At 36.2% G+C, this 22,748-nt stretch overlaps 1 protein-coding gene across 7 annotated transcripts in view; it reads left to right on the forward strand.

Annotated features, from left to right (window-relative positions):
- The window catches only part of LOC118183101 (uncharacterized), a 94,285-nt gene that overhangs the window by 55,008 nt on the left and 16,529 nt on the right, over window positions 1-22,748 (forward strand). The gene's annotated exons all lie outside the window — the stretch shown is intronic.

The raw sequence follows: 22,748 nt of genomic DNA on the forward strand, positions 1-22,748 counted from the left end.
GCATAATTTTAAGACTCATAACAGATGCGTTTTTAAAAGAGTTCTTTTTGTATATATTTTTAAGCTTTTGTTAACAAAAAAAAAGGATTCTTAACTTAGCTTATACTGTTAAAATATATTACCTTGATACAGGTGACTTGATAATAAAAGGTAAATGTAAATACTTCTGTTAATGAGCAAAAATATTGTTGCATGCATATGGGTCTGTAGTGAACTGAATGCGCACAGAACCGATGGCAGCTTGATAAAATTTATTATACCAAAAGAGACACCTTACAGTTCTGGAACTTTCCACAAAAATGTTTGTACAGCTCTTCTCAGTATCATAGAGTACACTTTAAACTATCAAGAACATCAAACAATGCGCAATGCAAGGCGAAACTCTCATGGAGATCTTTCAGTATTCCAAACTCAATGCTGAATTAAAGAACTGAGAAATTGATATTTTCAGACATGTTCGATTGGTGAACGTTTTGGTGACCTTGCTGGCCAGGGAAGAGTATCAACCACATGGAGACAGTCCAGAGATATGCAAGCAGTATGTGGCCTGGCATTATCTTGTTGGGAAAAGGCCCCAGGATGATGTGCCATGAAGGGTAATGCAACCGGCTGCAGTATGGAAACAACATATCGTTGAGCTGTTAAAAATGTACGGAGGATGACTAAAGATGACCTGCTGTCATAAGAAATCGCACCCCACACCATCACACCAGGAGATTTGGCTGTATGCCTTTGTCAAACAAAGGATGATTAGGACCGCTAGCCCCATCCTCTCCAGGCACTAACACGGTGGTCATCTGCTTCAAGAGTGAAGCAGGATTCATCGCTGAACACTATATGAAGCCAGTCTGATGGCAACAATGATGATCGGCTGTGACACCACTCCAGACGATTCCGCCGATATTGTGTGGTCAAAGGCACGTCTTAAACGCTTGCCTGCTACCGCTACCTTTAGAACAAAATTCAGAGTCATAAAAATTAACAAATCAAAACATAGTCAATTACAATAAAACAATTAATAATTTTTTTTTTATGTATGTATGCAGAAAAATAAATAACTGTGATTACAGAAAAACAGCATGGCCATTCAAAATAAATAGCTACAAAAAGTGAGTAAGTCAGCTCTGGCCTGAATGACAAGTATTATCCAACATATCATATCATTATAAAGCTGGCAGATGATATCCTTTGAAGCTAGCTCCTTACCAAATTATGGAGTAATCTGCAGACACTGTGGGATAGCCTGAGGCATCTTTCAGTCAGTACCCATGTGTATATTACAGAGAGATAACTGATGGTCAAAGAAATGTATGGCAAGCATATTGTCAGTATTATCTTGTTAAAAATTGAGCCTAATGTAACAAAAAGGGAATGTCAAAATAATAAGCCACAGAATTTCATCAATGTATCTCTTTGTAGTGCAAAAGCTAAATATGACTATAAAAGAGATATCAATATCAAAAGAAAAGGCTTTAACTGAATAGCATTGGCCTATATGGTACATGATATTAAAGTTGGGATTCCAGCACTATGTTGGATATCTTCAAACACACCTGACTGGTCACTGATCCAGGACTCGTCTCTGATCCAGGCAATGCAATTCCTAGTCAGTTGTGCTCAGGGATTTAGACTTGATAAGGCCCTAAGCTATTTGAAATATAGTGACCTTTATATATTTTAAATTTTGGGTGGCCCCCAAGAAAGTAAGCGCCCTAAGCTATAGCTTGTGTAGCTTATACGTAAATCCTGCACTGGTTCCCAGCATTATTGCAGTCGTACTTGACTGGTGAAAAGTAAGCAATGTAATGGTGGCACAAGTGCAGATTCCACTCACTGAGTTACCTATCTAAGATTCTAGCATTCACTTCTGAGGATGTTACCCACTGATACCGATTAACCGTATTGCTGTCTGATAATCACTCTACTTTCTCATTCTGTATGTCCCTGGATCAACTGCTGCCTTTTTGATGAATCGAGATCTACAGTTGCTCACCCAATCATGCCAGCACTGTCTATTTCCTATGCTGCTCAGATACAAATGTCGAATGATTCTACATTTTACCCATGCAGCCTCTTTCATTCCAATGGCATATTCTTTTTAACTGCTTGCCTGATTATCCCAAGTTATCTCAAGTTCATATATATTGCAATTAATCATTATCCTGTGAAAACTTGGACCAAGCAGAATTTGTTAGTACGATTTGTTTTATCACAGTTTTACTCGGCCTGGAGGAAATGAAAGGAAATATTCAGCTTTGATTGGCAGTTTGCCAAATTTTGTTAGTTGTGCGGTTCTTTTGGAGAGAGTGGTCACGTGTTTCCCTATTGTATAGTATACGTCGGCTTGTGGATTTTAATGTTTATGGATACATGCATTTAAGGATACATGCATTGAAAAAAATAAAATAATGACAATGATGCAAGATAGTGAAAGTGATGATTTTTCAAAAAAAAAAATTTTTTTTTTAAATCAAATCCTACGAGACAGTGTACTCAGTGCTCCTGTGAAAGAGATTCCAGTGGTAAGCAGTAAGAAAAGAGACCAGATACCGGTGTAGAATGTCAGGTATCACTTTGTGTTGTCCCTTGATTCAAAACCTATTACACAGACTAACATTCAATTTTTTTTCGTTTGCTCGAGATAATTCGGGATAGTAAACTAGTATTAAAACTAAATGCTTTCACACCTTTAAAAAATTAAGAATTCAACTTAAAACCTACATATTTTGATTTGTTTGGTTTCATTGTATTTAATAATAAATTAAATGTGATGATTTTTCAAATTTTTTCAAAAAAATTTGTAAGGAAAACGGTTAAAGACCTCTGTAAGAGTAACCCCACCTTAGACAAGCACCGTGAGATGGTGGATGGTACCATGGGAGGTATATACGTGGCTGTAGTGCGTTAAATAGATGACAATACCGTTGGGGTGGTTCGGGGCTGGCAAACAATATTCCTGCCTTGCATCGCATTTAGGCTTCCTGGCCTTCCAGAACCTTCATTTCATTGGCAGTTTGCTTGTAGCAACCATTGCTGCCAACAATACACACAGCTTCTCGCAACCCTGCAATGCGACCACATTCGAAGTCTTTTAGTTGTCTGTAAGGTCTTCAATATCATTGTAATGGCATCTTTTGTTGCTTCTTTACCGAATTAAGCAATAAAAAAGATAAATTTTCCGCCTCTGTTACTGGTTTTGTACTTTGCGAATCGCGCACTAGAAATGTGCGCTATAATCGCAATTTCTGTTCATTTGCCTTGAAACTTTGATCATTTGCATGTTCGATCAAGATGTTTTTGCATACCAAATTTCGTCACGATCACAAAAGTCCTTCTTGGTGCTTCGATTTTTTGCTAAAGAGTGTATATATGTATAGAGAGTTCATGACAATATGTATTATGATTTATTTATATTTGTGTGTTATAATTCATTAGTCTCAATGTAATAGTTAAATTTTTATAATGTTCATTGAGGATGACCTTTAAGAGTCCTTAAGTTTTTTTAATCGATTTTCGGTACTTAAAATTCCTTAATTTCGGCCAAAATCGTCAGAAATTCCTCAATTTTAATCAGCTGAAATTTCTGTCTTGTTTTTACAAGTGCTATTTTGAGTGTGAATTATCATTTTGGAAGAATATTTTTGGCAATTCACTGACAAATATGATTATCTTTTGAATCTGTTCATGGGTTATAATTTGTTCCTGTTTCTAATATAAAGGGTGGGATACTGGAGTTTCTAAGCAAGGCGTGAAACACAAGCATTTCAAAATTATTTAATTTTTTTCTAATGAAGAGCTCTTAAACAACTTTCTGTTTTTGTGGATGTGAATTCTTTTATTAAACAGTTCGAAATTTGGTAACTTATCAACATACCGGCGATTTTAATATCAGTTTCTATAGAAAATTTTTAAATCGGAGATTTTGGGTAAAACAAGAAAGCTCTTGGGTGTAGAATTTGAATATGAGAACAATAGTATCCTGATTCATCAGCAGTTATATCTAGAAAACATAGTTGATCGATTTAAGTCTTTTAAAATACAAATTACTTCCCTTCCAATAGTTAAAGGTGTGAAATACTCAAAGTCCCAGTACACAAAAAGAAACAACTGAGATGATAAATTATCCTTATATAAATGTTTTAGGATGCCTCTCGTTTCTTTGCAATAGTACTTATCCGGATATAGCCTATGCTGTTAATATATTTTCTCAGTTTCGAAGCAATCCTGGTAAGTTTCACTGGGAAGGATTATTTAAACTTTAGGATACATTTCAAATACCAGACATCACAAACTTAAACTGGTATGCAAGGAACTGAAGCTCAATATATATTCAGATTCAGATTTTTCTTCAAGCAGGGATGATAGGGTGTCTACTGGCGGACAAATAGCTTTTTTGGGAGAATTACCTGTATCTTGGCGTACATTTAAAGAAAGGGGAGTGAGTTGTCTACTATGGAGGCTGAATTTATTTCCATGACTGAATCAGCAAAAGAATTGGTTTGGTTTAAAAACATTTTGGATGAATGCATTCAGTTTAAGATTGCAAATAACTATGTTTCAAAACCTATATTGTTTGCGGATAACATGGCTGCTATAAGTTTTACAAAATCACCCATTGAAAACTCAAGGGCGAAACATATAGATGTAAAGCTATTCTTCATTCGTGATCTACTGGATAGGGAAATTTTTTATCTAAAATATGTTCCAAGCAAAGATAATCTGGCTGATCCCATGACAAAACCACTGACTAAACATAACTTGATTTTGTGGAGCAATTTTCTTGTGAAATTTGTGTTTTTGTGTGTATTTAACTTTAAATTAAGAGTTTCGTTTAGATGTTCCAATTTTTGACTCTTTTGGACTGTACCATTGAAAATAAATAATATGTTGTAAGTCATATTATGATAATGTAAAGTTGTATAGAATGAATGTTGTGTGATTGACCAGGGCCCTGGGTAAATGTATTGAATGTATGATCATACATATATCTTTGTATTGTTATGTAACATGTTGGACTTTCCTATTATGGTAAAATTTTGAAAATGGGATAAGATGTCCCCAAAGGAAAATTTTCTTAAAATTTTTCAGTTGAATGGAGTTGTGTAGTGTTACATTTATATTCATTTATTCTTGTTTTGAATTGTATAAAAATATTGGCGTTCAGTTTTTATTTCAGGTCGGAGATGATGATGTGGGGGGCATTTGTTGGAAAATATGACCTATTGTAACCCTTTTTTTGCATCATCTCTCCTCCTTGAAATAATTCTAACTATCATATAAGGTTTAGTTCTTATTTTAGAGGGATATAGCAATTACTTCTACTTCTTTTTCACTGCCACTGTTTGTATTATGAAGGCTCAGGTGCTGGGCACTTCAACAGGCTCCTAGGCTGGGAAAGCCACATCCTGTATGTAGCACGTGTAAGATGGCATATCTTTTTTTGGTATATCATGGCAGAGTTCTTAACAGAGAAAAATTTCTCGTGATAAGCAAAGGGTGAGCCTTGCGCAAGTACAGTACAAAGAGTCAGTCGATTCCTAAGCTAGAGATGTAAAAAGCATAAGTTTGAGTAACAGATGCTACTGCTACGTCATCCAGCGCTCAAGTGATGAAGGAATAGATTGCAGAGAAGGTCGAGGAGGTGCAGGGAGGAGCTACTGGGTCACGTGTGCCAATGGTTGATCTGAAAAGAAAGTGCATATTCTTGCTCGTCAGGCATTGGTTGGGGGCGGGGCTTAATTATAAATCTTTCTTAACAAAGATTCGAATTATAAACTAGCTAATACTCGTAGAAATAAAAAAATAGAATACGTATGAAAGTGAAGGGATCATGTGCTGGGATAATATATAGTGGCCTAAAAACTATTATGTGAGAAAATAAAGATATTTTGTAAAGTAAGGTAGTGAGAATAAATTTAGTAGTACAAGGGATTAAATGTACATGGCGACACTTATGCGTGTCTTAGAAGAACCTAAAAATATTATTACAAATGCAATTATATGATGCGATTTTTAGTTAGAAACATTGGTAAATGAATCTCAAATGTGGGTACAGCAAGGTACAGCTACTTCAAATGCCGGATTACTGCTCCAGGTCTCTTTTTGTTTTCATCGTCAGTGTAATCGTAGTTCAGTCTGGGTATGGAACTGTTGTTGACTTTTTCGATATTGTTGAAGAATGTTTTGCTATTTTTGCAATGCAAATACTGATGCTATCAATGTTTAATTCATTGTGGATGGCTTCATTTCTGAAATACCAGGACTATTGGAGATTCTTCTCAACGTGATATTCTGGCATTGCTGGATTTTAAGCAAGTGAGTTTTACACACATACTCCCAGACGAGACAGGCGTAGGTAACAATTGGTCGCAGCATGGATCTGAATACATGAAGTTTGTTATGTATAGATAAAACAGAGTTTCGGGCAATTAAGGGGTTGAGTAATGCTCTAGTACCCCGAAACTTATTCAGGATATGTGTGGGGCCCATGTGAGTTTTTGATCTAAAATGACACCGAGGTATTTAACTTGCTTGGCCCAGGGAATGCCGACGTCATACATCTTGATGGTGATACTCAGATCGACAATTCTTTTTTTGGTGAAGTACACAGCTTCTGATTTTTCCACATTCGTTTTTATTTTCCATTTGAGCATCCAGTACTCTAATGCATGGATGTGTTCTTGTAATGTTTGTACGACTGTGGCCATGGACGCGTCTTGGTAGAGGATCGCAGTATCATCTGCATAAAGTGCTAGTGTAGTGAGGGGGTTGTGAGGAATGTCGTTCGTATAAATTGAAAATAATGTAGGCGAAAGTAAACTTCCTTGAGGCAAGCCCGCGAAAGTTACTTTTCGTGTGGAGTGAGTATTGTTATAGCAAACGACAAAGTGTCTATCGTAGAGATAGGAATTAATGATGTTTATGATGTAATCTGGGAAACCCAGAGTGATTAATTTGTAGGTGAGGCCCTGTAACCATACACAGTCAAAGGCTTTCGAAATATCGAGGAAGAGAGCTCCTGTGATGAGTCTTCTCTGGAAACCTTCAGCTATCATCTCAGTGACACGATAGCGTTCGTGCGTCGTGGAGTGTTTACTCCTGAACCCATACTGCTGAGGAATGAGGATGTTTTTATCTTTTAGGAAGTCTTGCACTCTCTTCAAAATGACGGCTTCAGCAATTTTACTTAATATCGATAACAAGCTTATCGGTCTGTATGAAGTAGCCAGGTTGGGATCCTTTCCTGGTTTTAGTATCGGAGCGATATGGCTGTTTTCCAATTGGTTGGAAAATACTGTAGGCGGAGCATGGCGTTCAGGAGTTTTGTGAACTTGCATAGCATTTTTGCTCCCATCTCCTTGATCATTTTATTGCTGATCTTATCCAGTCCGGGGCTTTTCCGGTTTTTCTCTTCTCGATATAACTAATAACCTCTGATGGCATAATTAAGGGTGTGTTGTTTGTGTGTGTTTTTGTTTGAAATTGTGTAATGAGTGACGTAACTGTGAGTTCTGTTTGGGGATTAGAAATGTTGTGAGTGCAAAATTGAGAAGCATAGTGATCTGCAATAGACTCAGCTTTCTCAAAATCGGTGTATGCGATCCCGTTGGGGCCATTAATGGGTGGAATATTAGTGTTGCGTCTTCTATATTTAGAAACAGCGTTCCACAGAGAATTATCATCCGTGGATAGTGATTCCAAATGCCTGGCCCAGTCATGTTGTGCATGTTTTTTAATAGCGTCCTGACTTTCTGGTTGAGTTGATTTAATAATGTTTTGTCCGTTGGACATCTGAATCGCTGCCATTGCTTACGTGCATGATTTATGCTTCTGATGAGTTCTCTGATGACACTGTTCTTGTAGCGTTTATCTGCTCGCATAGTCTTGCTGTTTTTAAGGAGAGCATCATGAAGTTCGTCCGTGAGCTCTTCAGTGAAGGCATCTAACTCATCCATGTGGGTAGGGTACTGTGTGTTGTTGAGAGCTTTGGCATAACCTGCCCAGTTCGTAGTTTGTATTATGAACGGACTGTTCCAGCCTAATTAAGATGCAAAAACGAAACTTGATGTTACGTCATCGGGAAAGCCGATCGGGAAAGTCGTGCCGATAGCTGATTAGTTGCCGTGAGATGACGTCATCTCTACTTCAGGTATCAGTATCTCGCATCGCTGTGGCTTATTCCTTCCAACTCTGTCACATCACCGCCATAAGTAGTCTCAAGCACCAATCTACCTCCTGATTCGTCAGCTTCTGAGCCCGGCTTTCTGCAGACTGTAACCCAGCTCTTCTCCTACCACATTCACTGCCACCAGATGGCGGCACGTACAAGGACTTTGTATCGCTCTTCTCTTTTCGTTTTAGCCTCTTCTGATTTTCCTGCTACAGGACCTAACTGATTTTCCTTCAAAACTATGTTCCTTCGGGATATCTCTTATGCTGCTGGGAAGTACTGCCGCAGTGCAGTAGAAACCCAGTATATTACAACTAAGTATCTAAGTAAGCTTTTTCCTTCTGCTTCCTGTTTTATTGCTCCTTGGTGTGCCGTTCCAGCCCTCATTGGAAGACGTTATCGCGATGCGTGCCGTCCAGCGATAAGTACCGTGGTTCCAGTCCATGATGCTTTTTCCTGGATTCTGCACAGGGGCGACGACGTGATCAACTGCCGTGGGTGGTGTCCTGTTTTCTATCGCACTATTTATGTTTCATTATGGCGTTGGTTATCATCCTTAGAACTTTGTTTTGAGTAATCTGAAGCATCTGAACGCTATCGTGTCACTGAGATGATAGCTGAAGGTTTCCAGAGAAGACTCATCACAGGAGCTCTCTTCCTCGATATTTCGAAAGCCTTTGACTGTGTATGGTTACAGGGCCTCACCTACAAATTAATCACTCTGGGTTTCCCAGATTACATCATAAACATCATTAAGTTAAGCAACGTCAAATTCCAAACTGTGATTTCCGGTAAGCAACTGCCGTGGGCGGCATTTTGTTTTCATGAAGGCGGCATCTTCAATACAGGTGTTTTTCCAGGACTAGCGGCGATGTTTTTCCAAGCTGTGATCTCTCGTGTGTAACTACAGTGAGCGGTTTTTGCCAGTTCCAGTGCACTCAAGGTTTAGTTTAATTTTTCAGGTGCATTCTTGGCCAAAAAGCATGGACCTAATGATAGTGAAGTGAAATTCATATTAACCGCGTATTTTTTGTTCTGTGATACGTTTTTCGCGTATTGAATGCCAGTATTCAAAGATCAGGTAATATATTTGCTGTACCATTAATAGTGTAATATTCTTTAAAGGAAAAACCCTTGGGGTTAAGGAATAGTGAACTAAATGTAATTTTTGATAATGTTACACTCTTTAAGTTTCTGGTTTTGATTAAATTTACTTATTGTATTTTTATATATATTGTTAATAAATTGATTAAGTTTAAAACTTTTGTCTTCAATGTCTGCACAGTATATAACCTTAGGGAGCTTCTATTGCTATTTCTGCTAAATGTTTTTATAACTTTAAATTTTGCTTTTGCATCAAGTACAAGTGACTTGCGGGACCGACACAGCTTGTCGCCGGATGCATCGATCCACGCATGCTGACGTCACTCTGACTGCACCTGCACCCCTCCTTTTTTCTACATTTCCTTGTTCCAACCATGTTCGCCATAGCCGATGCACCGTGCTCGCATCCATGTGGGTATCAGCTGCGATTTGAGTAAAGACCAACCCGCCCTTCTCAGTCCGATCACCATACCCCTAGAAAAATCGTCTATCTGCTGGAAGTGCCTTCGCTGACGGCGGCCTGGCATTCTCTCCTATTACACGTATCCTCCGGGACAAAAACCAACTTTCTTCGATAATTCGTCTGGCAGAAATAACGACACAAATATTGCCCATTCTGCACGTTAGTCTAGTCTAGTCTGTACCGATATGGCCGAAATGTCGCGCAGTAGCACAACTTGTCCGGCTCATGAGAGTAAGCCCGGTGGGCACATGACTTTGAAAATTCGTGACAATTTGGTGAGATCAAAGGTGGTTTACAGGCGGCGACCATGAGTCGCAAAGCCCTTGAGAGGCGAGCGCAGTGAGAAGTGCACGAAACAGAAGCCGTGAGGATACTGTGTGACATGTTTGTGTTGTTACATTAAGGAAGACACAGACAAATCCGACAATTTCTTTCAGGACATGTGAAATATAATACATGAAACATAAAAAGTGCAATATTGATAATAATAACTACAAATAACATGAAATTAAAAGGATACAAAATATTGTTATAAATACAATTGAGAACTCAAAATATATACACTTGTACAAGAACTCTGCACAATTAGTATGATAGATTATGTAGGGAAATTTAAGTCCCGGGCGAGGTGGACCGCGAGTGGACGTAACGATGCATCTTCTTCTAGAATAACATAATTCAAGACATTAAGGTCAGTCATGTGATTACATTCTTGAGCCTTTTTAAAGAATTTAACATTGGTCTTATGTAAATACATTTCTATGGAATCCATTTTTAGGTCTCGATAATCCATTTTTAGATCCCGGTTTTTAGTCTGATTTGAGACGTAATAGTGGGCGTTGGTTATCATCCTTAGAACTTTGTTTTGAGTAATCTGAAGTTTGCTCAACTCCATTTTCTGAACCGTTGCCCAGGCGGGAGAGGCGTATGCAAAAATAGGTCGAATTTTGGAATTGTAGATGTGTCTTTTACGCTTCATATCCAATCTAGAAGTCGCAGACAGAAGTGGCGTAAGACTTTGAATGACACCAATGGTCTTGCCTCTGACGTAATTTATATGATCCTTCCAGAGGAAATTTGAATTGTATTTAAGTCCTAAATAAGTAGCGCTTTTGACCACAGGTACTGCGGTATCAGAGTTCCAACTGGACAGTCAAGGGATGGTTCATTTTATTTTTCTTGAAAATCATGAGTTTGGACTTGTCAGCATTTATTGCGATTTTCCACATAGCGCACCATTGTTCAAGCTTGGGCATAAATCTTTGTAGTTTCTTTACGGCAAAATTTGGCGACCCAGACTTGACAGCAAAGGCTGTGTCGTCTGCATAGCAACCCATGAAGAAATTTTGGTCCAGATGTTCTGCATGTAGGTCTGCCACGTAGAATAAGTAGAGCACATGCCCGAGAATAGACTCCTGCGGGACCCCGGCATTCACATGCCTCTTATTTGAAATACTTTCACCAATTTGAATAAAAAACGTCCTGTTGGACAGAAAAGAGTGGATGATCTTTATTAACTCACTGCTGAATTTTAAGTTAATTAACTTGTAAATAAGCCTCTCATGCCAGACGCGGTCGAATGCCTTCGCCATGTCCAGCATGAGTAAGGCAACGTATCTTTTGTTGTGCAGTGCACTTCACTGGTCATTCAGTCGTACTAGCTGCTTTGTCGTAGAAAGGGCTTTCCGAAATCCCAACTGTTCGAGTGGTAGCTTATGAAGATGGGGCTGTATACGGCTAAGGATAATTCGTTCAAGTATCTTGCCCATACTGGGAAGCAGGCTGATGGGCCTGTACCCTTCCGGTTTCGTCAGATTTTTCCCCGGCTTGGGGAGCACAATCATCTTAGCAGTCTTCCATATCCTTGGAAAATAACTGTTGTACAGGCAAGCGTTTATAATACCTGTGAGATGGTTGACCATATTAATAGGCAGCCATTTCAGCGCCACATTGTTCACATTATCCTGCCCGGGGGCCTTTCTATTTCTGAGTTTCTTAATAATGTTTAAGATTTCTTGAGGCGAAGTGAGTTCTAAATGACTTTGCATCTTGTTTATACTAATCCAGTCGGTCACTGTGGAGCTGACTATAGTCGAGAACTCCTGATTGCACGGGGCGGTATTCGGGGTGAACTGTTTATCGAAATGCTCTGCAACCGTGTTACTTTTCTCAATGTCCGTGAGCGCAATGCCTTGTTCATAATAAATTGGCCTATTGACAGTGATTTTATTTTTTGGTTCATTAAAGCTTTCGATCTTCTTATCCCAAAGTTCTTTGCGATGAATAGTGATTTGCTTTTTAATCTCTCTGCTCTGTTCATCTTTTTCTTCGTATTCGGATCACAGGTAAGATGAAACCTTTTCCTAAATTTATTTCTATCTTTGATGAGATTTTTGATCCTATTAGGTAACTTATCAGTAACCTGCCTTCTAGGGATTTTTCTAGTAGCCGCTTTATAGGCATTTTGAATATCGAAAGTAAGCTGATTGGCAAAGTTCTATGTCATCCGGTGATTATTATTGATTATTATTGTGACAGCTAGTGAGAATTTCATGAAAGACCTTCCAATTAGTCGTGTTGATATGCTCATCCAGGACATCCTTGTTCGTACTAGGGTCGCAATGACCGGGCAGTGATCCGAATCCAGTTCTTGAAGTACTTCTAGATCGAAGGAGAAAGAGATGGTGGAGATGAAAATATCCAGAATGTCACCAGTATTTGGATTTTGCGGTAGATAGCTGTATTCACTAGGAACATGAAAATAGACTGGGTAATTTTTAATAAACTCAGATAATTTAATTCCATTTTTGTTCGTCCTTCTACAACGCCATTCCTGATTTTTGGCATATAAGTCTCCCGCAAGTGTGACTTGCTTATTGGTGTCCAGAATTTTGGCCAGGTAATTGATATCAAGGATATTTTTTGGCGGGTTGTACATTGAATTGAAATAAACATTTCCATAGTGCGGAAGGAGGACAGACACAGTGACTATCTCATGCCCATTATAGCGCTCGTCATTTATCATACAGAATTGCAGAGAGTTACGAACATAAATTGCGACCCCCTCACCTCGGTGACTTAGACGGTCGCATCTGTAGCAGTTATAATTCGGAATCCTCATGTTAGTACTTGGCGTAGCGAAGGTTTCAGTAATCATAGCCACGTCTATATCATGACTCGTAAGAAAATTTGAAAATTCCGTGATCTTGTAGTGAATGCCTCTTGCATTCCAAGTCATAATAGAGATGGGAGCATTTGTAAGTCTAATTTGACCCATTATCAGCAGTAGAGGAGGTTTTTAGCTCTTGATTAGTTTGCTTAATCTCTCTGACTTGTTGCGATATTTGAAACCCAGCATTTTTGATAACGGAAACGAGTTCTGCGAGGTCTGTGAAGAATTGTTTTGCTTCACTTAGAATATCAGAGTATAGGCCTGAGGATAGTGCCTGTGAATACGATTTATTTTCAATTACCCTACTGGGGTAGTTGTTAGGTTTGTCGGACTTTCTTTTGGGAAACTTCTCACACCCTCTCAAAAACTGGAAGTGTGAGAACCCCCGCAGTTTACACAGAATAAGGGCTTTTCGCTGTCATTCTTATCTGGCAGTCCTTAACAAAGTGTTCTTTGCCACATCTGACACATTTGGGTGCATAATTGCAACCCGCTTGAGTGTGATTAAACCCCTGACAACGAAAACATTGCAGGGGTCCTTGTCTGCCTAAGTATTCTTTTAATTTAATCTTCATGTGACATAAAAATCTTTCGTTGTAGATCTCCTTCGACTTTTCGTTCTTAAGAAGAGATATCAAGAATAATGGGAGTTTGGTGACTTCTCTACTGCGGCGTCTGGTCATTTGTTTGATATCTTTGATCTGATAATTAAGTTGTTCTAATTCAGATTTAATATCCTCGATCAGGGTGTTTTTGGTGAGTCCCCTAAGGACAACTTTTAAATAACGATCCTCTGGGAGGATATAAGTGTGTTACTTATATCTTATATCTTACTTCACGAATACCCTTATATCTTACTTCACGTGCGTCGGAGAGCTGCGCATTTCACATCATTCGCATAATTCAGTGACGTGCGTCTACTCTAAAATTTGCATAAATTTCTGACCACTCCTTCGTGCTGTTGCATTTTCAATGTCAAACAGTGTATGTCTCAATGGATCATACACAGGGCTGGCGCTGGGCATTTTCCCATCTGATGCAATCTCCGTGGATCCTAAATTCTGCCGCCTAGTGCCTTCCTAATTATGCTGCTTAATGCTCTCTTAAATTCTGATACCAGTCCCTATCCTAAATTCTAAACGTTTTGCCATTTCTAAATTTTGTTGCTCGGTGTGTCACTAAAATCTAAAAATTCTGCCTCATCGGCTCTGAAACTAGCCCTTACCACATATCATTTCATATTTATTTGAATGTTCATATTACTAAATAAATAAAATTAGCAGCTTGCTCTTTATATTATAAATGCATTTGGTTTTTTAGAATAACAAAAATCTTTAATTCCTAAAATTCTCAAGTGAAGAGGAAACGTTTTCAAAGAATCTAAATACATAAAGAGGAAGGAAATTATTCTTCAAAGATATGTATGGTTATTATTATGCAACTTAATCAGTTGTTTAGAATTTTAGCCTTTACTTATAACTCCCCCTTTCCATTTCCTCACCATAATGCAAATCAGATAGTTTTTTTAAACTGAGATTTTTGAATTGTAAGACAATGTTTTTGCCCTCCGCTTGGATGTTGCCTTAGTTCCTGCCAGCTCTGATAATTTGCAATTATTCATCTTTGCTAATATTTGAATTTGCTCCTACAATAAAGTTGGCTGTTCCTGTTTTAATTGCATCACCACAAGCTGTAGTTAATTTTGTCAGCATAAGAATGTGCCCCATGTTCCAAGTTCTTTTTAAGTAAGAGGTTTATTTAAATCTTTATATGATGCTTTCTGACATAACGATAATTTGCTTCATGTCTATCAGAGGTTTTGGATTATTTAACTTTTACCAGATTACATAAAACCTCATTAGGTACACTGTAGAGAGATTGGCAAGTTAGGAGATAAAGCATGCAGAAACTAGTAAGAACATTGGTTTGTGTATTGAAACAGATTTCTAATTGTTAGAAAAGATGTAATTAATATAAATTAACCAAAATGTCTGGGAAGACTCCGAATTAAAAAGACGCATAAATATTTTATTTGTCGCTTTTAATTTGTAATTATCTTAATACTGTTTAAGAATCAGTGGCATAAATTACATGCATTTAAACTGTGAAGTGTTATTAGATTGTGATTTTAATAGTGGTCATGTAAATCACGGGTATTTAACTACCTAATTTAATTATTTATAGCTAACTGCTCGCCTTTAAAATTGTCTTTGCATCTTAAAGCAAGTTATTGCTTTTCATTAATCATTACTGTGGCCACAAGATACAGTACAAAAATGTAAAAACTATTGTAAACTTATTCTTTGCATTTATTGGGAATTAAAATAATAAAAAACAACTTATCGCCTCAGCTGCATAGGTGCTTATTGGAACCTTAAAATATATTAACCAGGTTGCAATCCCAGAAACTCTATATGAAGGTACATCACTAACTATTTCAGACAGACGAAGCACAACTAACTTTCAGAACTTGCCAACCATCAGGCTTTCAGGTTTTTTCTTATCAACAAGTCTCTGTCTAGGTAAGCAGCAGCAGTAGCAACAGCTAATCTTCTATTATGAAACATGCTGATTATGATTTTATTTCTCATTTTAACCTATGGCATTTGACATCAAATCTACTTGCTATTTACTAAACCTCTAGACTGAGTAAGTACATGGCAAAATGAAACATAAAAGAAAAAAATCAACATAAAACTGTTAATAAAATGTAAATAAAATGACCCTAATATGTGAAAATATTTAATGTTACTTGATAAATTTTATAAAGTGGATTTTATTCTCAAATTTGCTTTATAGTTATGTTTATTAAATTATGTTTAAAAAGAATGCATCCTACTTTTGGATCTATTTTATTCTTAGAACGTTATTACAAAAATGAAGTTCAGATATAAGCTGATTGAATTTAATTTAATTAGCTCCTATTTGCTGATAGGTCCTTAATTTTTTTTATTAGTGGTCCTTAAAAGTCTTTAAAAATACTTAATTTCAGTGTACAAAAATGTGTACGAACCCTGTATTATTTTGAGGCCGAGGTTATTACATTACTAAAAATACATGATCTCTTGAGTTTCCTTTCGTAATGTAATTAAAAACAAATACCTTGCACCAAATACCACCAAATACCACCCTTGTATGATTAGCAGAATATACGGAATAGGTAGACAGAGATTTTATAGTTTACAAATTTGCATACACTGCAGTAAGATGACTTAATTTATTCTGAAGTATGGATTTGTCTGTATTGAATAAACAAAAGAAAGTTTAAAAAATTTTAGATCATTGATTTGGAGCCTCATTAGCTGAATCGTATGTGTCTTCACAAATTTGGTTAAAAAGCTTCATTTAAATTGGTTGCTCTATATATGTAAGGTTTCTCAAAAAGTAAAACATGCTATATAAACTAAGTACAGTCAAAAGTCGTTAATCCGGACTCGTTGGGACTTCGGACTTTTTCCGGATTATAGATCATCAGTTTAAATCTGGTAAGATGGCATGTAGAAATTACAAAATTAAAAATATGAAACCGTAATTTATGAAATAAAGAACAGTTATGATCTAAAGGGTATCAAAATTTACAAAAAAAAGCTTAATATTAATTTGTTTACTTTATTAAACATTTCTTTCAACGCGCGCATGCGTAAAGCATACATTACGCATAGTCGAAATTAGAAAATTGCAACCAGAAAACTATTTGATGTGTACTCGTGATATTTATAATGACGAGGAATTTGATTTAAATCATATCAAAGATGGAATACATCGAGAAGAAATACTACATTTAGTAAGGAATTATAAGCTGAATAAAATAAAAACATCTGCCCTGAAGATAAGGATAGTGCTGACAGATCAACTTCAAGTTCATTGCGCGCCGCGATGACCCCCCCCCCTCCGCAGAGCAGCGTGAAATTGATAAACAGATTTCGGAATGGTTAAGTCATTGCAATTCCACTTTTTGTTTAATGGACTTCGAAACATACTTTCGCTTTGTAGATCCTTTACATATTAGTAAATATATATCGGAAATTCTATTTGACATAATCGAAAGTTCAAACTTACTTTTATAAAATTGCTCTAAAAGTCTGCAAAAAATAATAAGCCGGATCCAATTTGAAGTTTAAGGAACAATGCAATCGGCAACATTAACTGAATTAGATAATTTTAGCTTAGCTTATACCGTCCGTTATACATTAAACGCGCATGCGCACACGCAAATTCGCAGTAGTAACGGTCTTACGCGCACGCGTAAACGCGACGCATGCGCAGAAAGTTTGTAGCTTTGAGGTCCGGATTATAGATCATTCCGGATTATGGTGTCCGAATTAATGACTTTTGACTGTATATAGTTTTAAAATGTTTTGAAAATTCGAATTTCATAATGAAAATAAACTAAATTGGTTGCAACAGCCCTAGTGGGCCACGGCCTGCAGTGCCTCGAAACCTGCTTTCTTGACCTTGTGCCCTGAAGTGCCTCAGCATATTCCCTGGGCAAGTGGTCAGCTTGTCACAGAACACGCGGTGTGTAGTCCCCAAGTGAACTTATTACTTATTTTATCGATCCACTTCAATCGATTCGAACTTCAATAATTTTCATGCTCGATCAGATAGCCTGGCTCAGTAAAAGTAGGCGGCCAGTGCAACTCTGATTAAAAATCTAGTTATAACCACGTGCAGTGCTGATAAGGACCACGTGTTTCTGTGACTCCTTCTCCTTTATTTTCTTCTTTCTGGGTATTTCTTTCTTCTGATGAGGAGGGACATTTAGCTGCCCTCGAAATCGATTGTTTCATTATACCTACGCTAAATACAAGGTTGTTTTTACGATTTTGATAAGTGTTTATTATAAAGAGTGGTTTGATAAAGTACTAGAGGAATATGAAAAGGCTGCATTCTTACTAGCTTTTTTCCTTAAAACTCAATATAATGTCATACAATTATTCATATCAAAGAATAGATTCTAAATAAGAATATTAAAAAATATAAATAACACATAGTTTTTCTCCCCCCCCTCCTACCTGAATTTATTATTCAAATAATCTCCTCACATTGAACAATCCTCACATAGTGTGACAACAATATTTTACAAACAAGTACATATTTTTACAAACGCTGGAGTGCTGCTCTCCGCACTCCAGCGTAATATAATAGGAAAAACAAAACCTTCAATTCAGCTACGTTTGTCTCTTGTGCATCACATTCTCTAGAGAATTTGTTTCTTATTGATGAAATGTAAATGTTTGTTGATTTTACCAAATCTTCCATTATTTATTTATTCATCAATAATTTGCAATAAACAGTCAGTTGGATGTTTCAAATTTCTAAAGCTTTTCTTGACACTATATTGTGCGGCCGTGTCCGAACGTTTTTCGAAGGTAATTTTTTACTTCAAATTTGTTCCATCTATTCAAACATAAAAATTATATGATGTCAAAGAAGATCATGGGAATCATCATATCACTGGTCAGAAACAGTTTCGTGAGCACTTTCAGAAATATTATCGCACTCAGAATCGGAATTTTCAATTTCGCTATCAGTTTCAACACTAGCGAGAAGAACCCGCAGTCGTTACTGTTCTCGCTCGTACGCACTCATCTCAATGAATGTCTCCCTGGGAGTGAAACGTTAGTACACGCGCGGGGTAGCTACAATCCCGTTGCACATGCCTTCCCCAAAAACACAAAAATCCCATGGACACGGGAAAAATTCCTTTGGACGACCACTTCCTAACCTTGATCTTGAAAGGTACACTGCTCAAAAAAAAAAAAAAAAAGATAGAGACAGAGACAGTGCTATATCTCCCGTTCTATTAGGTCGATTGACAAAATTCAAACTGAGTTTTTCATGTCTCGAAAGCGCGACTTAGGATATATATTAGATATATATATATATATCACTATTCTAACATGGGTATTTTGACACAAAATCGGACTTTTTCTGAAATAACATGTCAATATTTTTCCATATTTCGATTCTACGACTCAAATTATGCCAGAATACCAAGTTTTGTAAAAATTGTACGAGTAGTTTTTAAAATATTAGCTCTCAAAACTTTAGCTCCTCAATGTTTATTGAATTTGGTAAATATTTATTAATATCTCTTTTTTTTTTTATTAAACTTTTATTATTTTTCCTTTCACATTTCGAAATTTAGGTTCATTCCAAATAAAATTTACCCATTTTTTGTGTTTTAGTTTTTTAAATTTCTATTTTTAAATAATTTTTATAAATTTTTCGAAAAAAATTTTGAATTATAACCTATAAAAGTTTTACCATCATCTTAAAGTAGGTGTATTTTTAAGCATATCTGCAAAAAATTAAACTTTTTTATTCAAAATTTTCTAAGATATACACGAATTTACATATTTTCGCGTTTTGAAATTTGGCATCTATTTTTTGAGCGATAATAACGCCAAATGTGGTTTATGGATTTTTGTTACAGTGAATTGCCACAGCTATTCTTAACCTTAAATTTCAAGTAAAATTTTACGGAGAATTAATTATGTGAAATATTTTCCCTCAATGATGCGTAATAAATATTTATTAATACTATATGAAAAGCTATTTTTTTAAGAATTATAGATGATATTATTCAAATTTTTAACTTTTTTTTTTTTTTTTTTTTTTTTTTTTTTTTTTTTTTTATTTCTCTCTTTCTTCCTTTTTTTTAAAAAAAATAAGGGTAAATTTTTTGTAAGAGTAAATTTTTACCTTCGGCGTTTTATCGTCTGCTACGAAAACTCCTTTCTTTGTTTAAAACTTTAACTTTGTTTAAATCGAATTGTCTAAAACTGAGAATTTTCGTTTGATGTTTATTTGAATTTTATGAAAATATTTTGAGACATTAACTGCATAATTTAGTTTTAAACAAACTGTTGCTTATGAAGTGGCTGAAAGAGCGGCTGATACTATCATCCCTATTTTTAAAGCACAGTATATTTTTATAGAAACATAAGATTTAGAATAATCATCAGTCAAATTATGATATAAACATATACAACCCTCTAGAAGCTGAATTAATGGAAGTTCAGTGGTTATGTAGAAATGATCTGCAGCTATTTAATGGCTGGATAAGTCAGCTGATTCTGTGGACAAGTAAGAACAGCTATATAAACGATACCCAACATTCTGGATTCAATTACAACGAGGATACGATGTTTATTAAATGAATTTAAGAAGTTTTAAAACATAAAAAATCAACTCCTTTTTTATCCTAAAATGTATTTTTGTGCGTAGCGTATTTTCATTATATCCTTAAAATTCTAATTTAGAATGTAATTGTCAAGAACTGAATTCTAATCATCAGTAATATAATAAGTAACTATTACGGTTATTAATAAATCCTTCTTATAATGTAATTGCAAATATTTCAAAAAACTTTCTATCTGAATGAAAATATTTTTCTATGCAAATATTTTTAATTTTATATTAATCAAGATTGCACACGATATTATTTATTTGCACTTCAATTCTTACCGTCAGCTCTAGTAGACGTTACAAATCAATTATATTTAATTAAGGATTGGATTGGATTGGATTATTTAATTATGGCAAAGCACACGAGGGCTATCTGCCTAAAGGGAGGGATGCCTTCGTGGAGGACTTTCTAAGGGAGACTGGCTCGTATCACGTTACACATGGGGAAAACCATAAAAACGCCCATGCAGCCAGCCCGTTCGCGGGATTCGAACCTCAGACCGAACTACCAGTGTTCAGCGTCTTTACCGCTCGGCCACTGGTGGGCTATTTAATTAAGGAATGACCATCTAAGTTTAGAAACAGCGTACCGTAACAGCAATTCAATTATTGACGCCGTATCTTTCATGTTACACCCGATTGGCAAGCTAAATAATTTTTAATGAGTATCGGGTTTTGCTAGCAACTTCACTTGGAAATCGCGCTTAAACTAGGTTAGTTGGTTATTTGAACATAGAAAGGACATGGGAGCTATTTGATTAAGATGCTTTCATAGAGAACCTTTGTAAAGAAAAAACTACGAAAACCAACCATGCAGCCTGGGTTATACTTCGCAACAAACAATTAGTATTTAACAGTCTTCAAATGCTAGGTAACTGGTGAGGCTCCAATTAAATCTCCAATTTAATATTTTATTTGTAAATATTTAAAATATTGTTGTATTCCTAGACACAAAAAGCAGAATTTAAGTTGTGTTAATTCGTTAGTAAACTACCAAGCCGTAATGCAAATGAATATTCAATTTCTTTTGCAATAATTGTATTCACTTAATATTCTTGGAATATGAGCTAAAGAAGGAACTTTCTCGGAAGATTAAAGAAGTGTTTAAATCCAGTGATATTAGGTTTGTCTTACAGGTTCAGGATCAAAACGATTCTGCTATTGCCCGAGCTGTTGACTTGTAAATGGCTGTGAATTAAGCAGATGACTTTTAATCTTACGTTTTCAGTCAAAAAACTTATTCCAAATGTTTTGTATTGCATGACAATGCATGTTTTCATTATTCAATAATCAGTCGGAGAACCGCTTGTGTTCCGAAAATAAGTATGTGTATTGAATCGTCCTGCATGTTCTTCAAATTTGTTTTCTTGTGATTTTTTTCCTTTCCCAAAAACTAAAGTTGCCTCTCAAAGGAAAGTTTTTTTGACATTGAAGAGACAAAAGAGTATGACATCTAATTTTAGAGGTATGTCAGAAACAGATCTCTACAAGCTTTCTCTTCCATTACATGTTGTGCAGTCAGACAAAAAGTTGCATCAGCGTAAATTCTATAATCTATTTTTATTACACTCTGATTGCTTTATTAACATACAGTGAATATATACTAAATCTTTTACTTCAGCTTAAGTAATTCGGAATTTTTGACGGAATTGTTGTCGGAACTAGGACTTAGAAGATAAGTCAAATTAAATATTTCGATAACCCAATAAATTCAAGGTCGAAGTTTCAATATTTTATTTTCGGAGGGAGGGGAAATTTTTTCAGTTTTGGTCCATTATCCTAAGTATATTTGCTTCGATTCTTTACTTTTCCATAAAAGCGAAAAATTTACGCATGGTATACATATAACGCATAGCTTCAAATTAAAATTTAATAATATACAGAGTGGTTATAATTAAAGTTCCACATTGAAACGGTCATAAAAGGATAACTACAAATGTTATCAAACTTCGTAATCGTGTAAAGGAGGTCATAGGAATTTATTTTCCGGGAAAAAAAGGAAGTTCGGAACCTCACCACCAGAGGGGAAATGGCGCTGTATGCAATATTGTTAAACGAAATATGGGTCGGAATCTAACTTAACCTTTTGTTACACGGGTTTAATATGTTATATACCCGTAATAAACTTTGAAGTAAACAAATTAACATTTAAAAGCGTTAAATTCGATAAAAATCGAGTGCGCCATCCGTTAAGTGAGAAATTCGTCCGTGAAAACCACGAATTAGCGATTAGAAAATCTGAGATCGCAAATCACTCGCACAAGTGCGTACAATCTGGAAATCGTTTTTTACAGATCGCTAATTTGTAATTTTTGAAGCCTGAATTCGGCCCTAAAACATGAAGATTCTGATTCAAAACGCTTTTAATCGATTTGGGCCAAAGAAATCCCTCATGTTATCTACCGAGTTCCATTGCCTTCCCTTACCGCATTCCATTGCATAGCAGTCATTCTACACCGTTTAGTGCGGAATGACAGCTAGTTTCATAACTGAACCATTTTTCTCTGAAAAGCAGTCGACAGCTGGACCACTGTGCTTGCAGCTCACTTAGAACCAATGTTAAAATGTTTCGTGATACATGAACTGCAGTAACGTGGCATTTTAGATACTACTATTTTTATGCAAGACTGAGCCTCACCTCACGT

Source organism: Stegodyphus dumicola, chromosome 8 (genome assembly GCF_044657685.1).
Source record: "Stegodyphus dumicola isolate Sdum_Otavi_A_Nest chromosome 8, ASM4465768v1".
NCBI lineage: Eukaryota > Metazoa > Arthropoda > Arachnida > Araneae > Eresidae > Stegodyphus > Stegodyphus dumicola.